Source organism: Pistacia vera, unplaced genomic scaffold (assembly GCF_008641045.1).
Source record: "Pistacia vera cultivar Batoury unplaced genomic scaffold, PisVer_v2 Contig567, whole genome shotgun sequence".
Lineage (NCBI taxonomy): Eukaryota > Viridiplantae > Streptophyta > Magnoliopsida > Sapindales > Anacardiaceae > Pistacia > Pistacia vera.
Window position 1 is genome coordinate 584,571 of NW_022196409.1, and position 6,230 is coordinate 590,800.

Below are 6,230 nucleotides of genomic sequence, written 5' to 3' on the forward strand. Positions count from 1 at the left end.
CACCTGCTAGCCACTATACCATCTACTTTCAAAAGTGGACATGGATGGGCCACATGGATCAAGAGAGTCTTATATTTCTATAAGTATAGTTTCTATCTTTCTATAATTCTATTGAAACTAAAAACTATTACTGCATGGAGTTAACGAATGTCATCTCTATCTTAATAAATATTTCATCAATTGATCCATATATAATTCTAACTTGAAAATATTTTATTATAAAAGGCATGTTATTAGTCAAGAATATTATTTTGAGTCATGATTATATATATCGTTTAATTTCTAAATTAAGATATGTGCCCTTGAAACATGCATGTTAAAAGAACCTTTTTTATAATAGAACATACATCTTATTAATTCCTACACCTTTCAGGCCTTCCTATCGGTGATGATGAAAATGGTAATAGTTGTTTGACTACATGCCTCTCGATCGGAGACGATGTAGATGATGAAAAACCTACTAGGTGTTTAACTACTGGCATTCTAATAGTTTATGATGTAGATTATAAAAAAGCTCCTAGTTCAAATAATATTTACAAAGGTAATAGATACAAATTTTCTTTTGTAATCATAAGAATTTACTTTTGTTCGATATTAAGGGATATTCTATATGAATTTCCTCTACATCACCATTGTTTGTTGAACACCTTTTTTCTCCTAAACATTAATAAGGTGGCTGACATTATTGGGAAAAATCTTTGCACCACTAAGAAAAATCTGCGAAGGAAAGAGACAGTATAAACTTGCTTCCAAACTTACCGAGTGCCTAATAGAAGTAGATACTTCGTGTGAAGAAAAGATTAAAGAAGCTCTTCCAACATCTTCTACATCTATTGATTCTGATGAACAAGAATATATATATATATATATATATATATATATATGAGAGAGAGAGAGAGAGAGCACCTTTTTTGTTTTTCTTCTTCACCCGTCCTTAATCCTTCCAAGTAATTTGCTCATTTTGAAAATAATTGTCTTCTTTCAATCATCGAGACTTGATTTATATACAACTTTTTAGGAAAACTATATCACGTTAAGGTCCATGAGTTTTGAAAAATTAACATTTATACTCCTTGTTAAAGACTCATATAAACTTTCACCAAACCCCCGAGTTGCCAGCCCTTTTACAGCTGTCATGTCCTTGTCTCTGCTCAAAGTCATTTTTCTCCGTCAGTGAGACAAAGAGTGATGCAATGTGCACTTCTGGATCTAATATTGTTGATGTTGACATGCAGTCAAACATTAACATTTGGGACCAATTATATTAATTAGCTGCTGGTTTTCCCTATTTGGAAAAACTTAACACGTGATCTCTGACTAAGCTTTCCCACTTCAATTTCATTTCCTATCATCCTAAAACGCTCTTCTATTTCTTCTTCACAGCCAGATTTGTACATAAATACCAATTAATCACTCACAAATAATACTAGCATAACCAAATTAACTCCATCTTTGAGTATGTACATCTTTGACTTCTTAAGTAATGCACCCAAGAATCTTTATCAAATTACTCTACTCGATCAACTAGAAGTAATTTATCTAATAAAATCTATCATAGATAGTTATTATTTTTTTATTTTGTAAATTATTACCATACCTTAGACATGAAAGAGGAAATATCATATGATTTATATTAGACAAACATATATTAATTTTAAATGGCTAATCTTTCCCTGTCTTGTACACATACTCAGCGTGGTAATAATGTGTTTATAATTAATTAAAGTAGGGAATCGGGTGCGGTTTGTTAGTTTTTCAGAATTAGATGGGCTAAAGGAAGGCGAGATACAGTAAATATAGATAGTTATATTATATAACATGTTACTGCACAGTTTCTACAAACTCATCCGAACTTTAGAGACAAGGAAATAAACATTGGCTCCGTTTGGTTCATTATTCTGATGGTTTTTAGAATAATATTTTGAAAAAAGTTAAATTGGGCGGGTATTACGATGTAGGATTTAGAAACTAACAAAAACACCCACTATATTTGTTTATTTACTAAATACCCCTATAATAAAATATTAAGAGTTAACAAAAACACATCTAACTCACCCATTAAATACGGACAGCCAGCCACCACCGCTGGAGGGTGGCCGAAGTGTTTTTGCAATTTCTAAAAAATATATTCGGGGGTGTTTAGTTAAATTAACAAATTTAGGAGGTTTAAAAGAAATTAAAAAATGTAGAATAATATTTTGGGAATAATGATATTTTACTGTTTAACTTTTTTGGGAATATTAATAATAGTATTCCCAAAAGCGAACCAAACGGAGCCCTGGTAAATCAATCTCTCTTCTCCTCCTTCGTGCTTTATCAACTATTTATAATATATGAAATAAAATTAAAAATAAAAAGAAGAGAAAGTTATGTTGGACCTTTTTTTCTTTCTCTGTTCCTTTCAGCTTGTCATCTTTGGCGTGATTCCTTTCTTCTCTTCTTCTTCTTTTTGCCGTTCCTTTACTCTCAATATTAAGGTAAAATAAAAAAAATTAAAACATATATCTATGTATGAAATAAAATATCTAGATATAATTGATGCAGTAATTTTTTTTAATTAAAAAGAAAAAGCCTTTGGGTCCCAGATCTAAGAATTCTAAGACACAACATGTATATGATAAATTTTATGAAATATTTCATAAATATTATAATTGTTTTTTTTTTTTTATTGCAAATATCATTATGCTCCAATCTAACCACAATTCAGTATCCCTTACAATTTCCACACAAAAAATAATAATAATAATAATTAAAATTTAAATAATTAAAACAAAAACTTTCATCTAAGAATATATATATATACACCAAGTTGACACGACCCGCCTCGACCGTCACTATCCCATAAGCTCCGGGCGCACCTATGAGACTCAAGCGGCCGAGACGTGCCATGTGAGAATCTAAAAACGCACGCACGCACGCACGCGCGCGCGCACACACACACACACACACACACACACACACACATTTGAAAATCTAAAAGCTAACTTGTACGTTCATAAAATCAAAAAAGGGATGGTATCAGATATTCATATCTTTTATAACCAACACAGGAGATAAACATAAGGATAAAACATAATTCTGTTGCGAGAATAGGCATGAAATTTTTACACACATGATGAGTCGATGACCTGTGGCCCAACCTCGAGAGGAAACGCTCCTCAACAGGACTCTTCCTGTGAACCTGGGAAAAGAGGTCTAAAAAGGGGTGAGCTGAAATACTCAGTGAGCGAGGATTGGGGAGAGTTTGCAAAACATTCTTCAAACAATAGTCATGGCATGCAATGGTTCTTATGAAATCCTGAAAACAACATGATTCTATGAACATGTTATAGAGGTAACTAAATCATTCATGTATGCATGTATAACTCGTTTCTAAAATTGTTCTAAGTACTGTAATCTCATCATTTAAGCTGAAAACAAATCTTGAATTATAACTCATCATTGAATGCTTAAAATTCTTTTTTTGGAAACTTAAAACATAACTGCAAATACTTATACTTCTGGGAACAATGTTTCCTATAAGTCATGTTGCAATCATCTATGTCGTCACTCAAGAATGCATATGATTACGAAAATAATAACTCTACTAGTCATGCTGCAAACATCCAAACCATCATTCAATGAACACTCGTGACTCTCAAAATAAATTTATAACTATTGTGATGATATAAAATTGAAAACTTATTTTTCTAAAACTATGCACTGATAACTGATTTTGGAATACTATAAACTTTATGCTGATAACTGAACTTTAAACTGGATACTGTAGCTTTTACTGATACGGAAAACTATAAGCTGATATCTTATTTCGAAACTGTGGCTAATACTGAAGGCTCTCTTAATATTCTTAAAACTCATATTGAGGCTATCGCTCATAGCAGATGCTAAAAACTGAATGTGATTTTGAACATTCTAAACTGATTATGATATTAATAACAGAAAACTCTCACCACAACTAGTACCCTCGAGGAAATCTATCTTACCTGTTGGGCGTCCCGCACGCAAGCAGAGTAAGGGATGTACTTGTCATACCTGGCAAGATCTGTCATCGCACGGGTAGAGCCACTGAAACTGTCATACCTGATGGACCACTCAATGCCCAGGTAGAGTCAATAAAATCTGTCATACGCATGCGCAGAGCCAAAGTCTGAAACTGTCATACCCGACGGAATCCTGTATCGCTCGGGCAGAGCAAAAAATATGTATCTCTAGGGAACGGGTACTTTGTAGGGTGGTTTGAAAACCACTTTTATTCTTATATATAGTCTAAAATATTTTTCTTCATGAAAAATGCATAGTTTGCTTTAAAAATATGATATTTATGCCGGGGGGGGGGGGGGGTTTTGTGTTGGGGGAATATAGATTTATGAACATGCCTCAAAACTAACAAATCAACCCTTTTTCGTTTCTCATTTAGTATATTTATCAAAATCACTAAACTCTCATTTAATCATGCATCTCATGTTAATCTCAAGTAACATATATAAGTCAAGAACGTACCACATATGTGCTTATAAATCATGCATATATGACATAATATTCAAAAATCACATCCAGGGGTGAAATTGAAAATTTCCAAACATGTTTTAAAAACTGACAGTTTAACCCGTTAAAAATTACTTTCAACATCACATTACCCTAGTATATGTCCGCATTAATCATAGATATTACCACATTTCATATAAAAGCAAATCATGCCAAAACGTATGAAATTCCATGCAAAATGGGTAGAATACACGTTTTAAACATACTTTCAAAACTGACAGAATGCACCCCTTCTTCTTTTTTTTTTTTTTTTTTAACCAAGAAACCATTTACCAACATCACGAACCTCTATCCGTATAGAATTCAACCAATTCCTTACTCTCAATATACCAAACTTCATCAAAACATTTAAAATAAAATCACAAGTTAACATGCAAACATGGATTTAAGCTTTTGGAAGAAGATTTGGTTTAATCCACTCACCAAATCAAGCTATAATTTCAATGGGGCATCCTAGACAAATATATGTTGATCCGGTAATATTTTCAAGTCATTTCAGAATCAATAACTATTTAAAACACAATTTTCTTTCAACTCATTTAAATCTGTCAACTGTTTCTAGAATTGAGGTTACTGACTTGTAAAATTTATAACAATTCAGCCCATCATCTAAACCTCATGAAACTCTCCAGAATTAAACTATAGACACATATAGGATTCACCAGAATTTAAAATCACTCAATTTTGATAAGTATAAGTCCATTATTTCAGTTCCTAAAAATGCATGCTCTACAGAAAACATGAAATTCCAGAATTTCATAGCAGAATTCAAAATTCATAAAAAAAATCCAATACTTCAAATTTTGGGGTGAAATCAATTTTCAAACAATCTCTAATAAGTCTAAAACAAAATATCTGAAATTTAGCTTCATTTGCAGACCCGAAACATATATAAAATTTTCAGAAGTTCAGGCTGTCAGAATTTCACAGCATAACTTTTTATAACCAAAAACATGTAAAAGAAAACAATCTCAGCAGTCTTCACAAAATAACAAGGCATGAATATACAAACATGAGTCTTGTGGTTTTAGGAAAGATCTGGTGACATGCAACACAAATCAGCTTTGTTAAGTTCAGATCTGAGACACTTTCACTCAAAAAATTTGCTCAGTCGGGAGATGCTAAGGTAAAGTTTAGCAAGCTTCATACTCAAATCAATTTCTAGCAACTATTTTCAACCAACCCTTATTATGCATGCAGCCGAAGCAAATGTAACAACACAAACCAGTAAACTTTCATTTTTTTACAACAAGATTTCGGCCACCAACACAATCAACACTTTTCAACTCAATTAACCAAAAGCAAACTAGAATAAATATCTCACAAACATCATGCTTGTAAGGATTTTTGCAAAAACAAATGGACGGTAGTAAAATGAAATCAACATGCAAAGGCATAAGCTTAAGTTTTTAAGGAAAACAGTTTAGATCCAGTCACTATTCTAACAGCCGAAGCTCCCTACACTCTCGTCCACTCTTCTCTCTCACTCTACCATTTTTCAGCCGCACCCATTCCCCTCTCTTCTCCTTTTTCTTCTTTCTTTCTATCCTCTCTTCTATCTTTCTCTCTTTCTCCTTTCGTTTTCTCTTCTCTCTTTTTTTTTTTTTTTTTTTTTCGTAACTCAAAACACCTTCAGCCCTTTCACACTTCCCAGTCGACACTTTCATATCCTTCTAACAATAAAG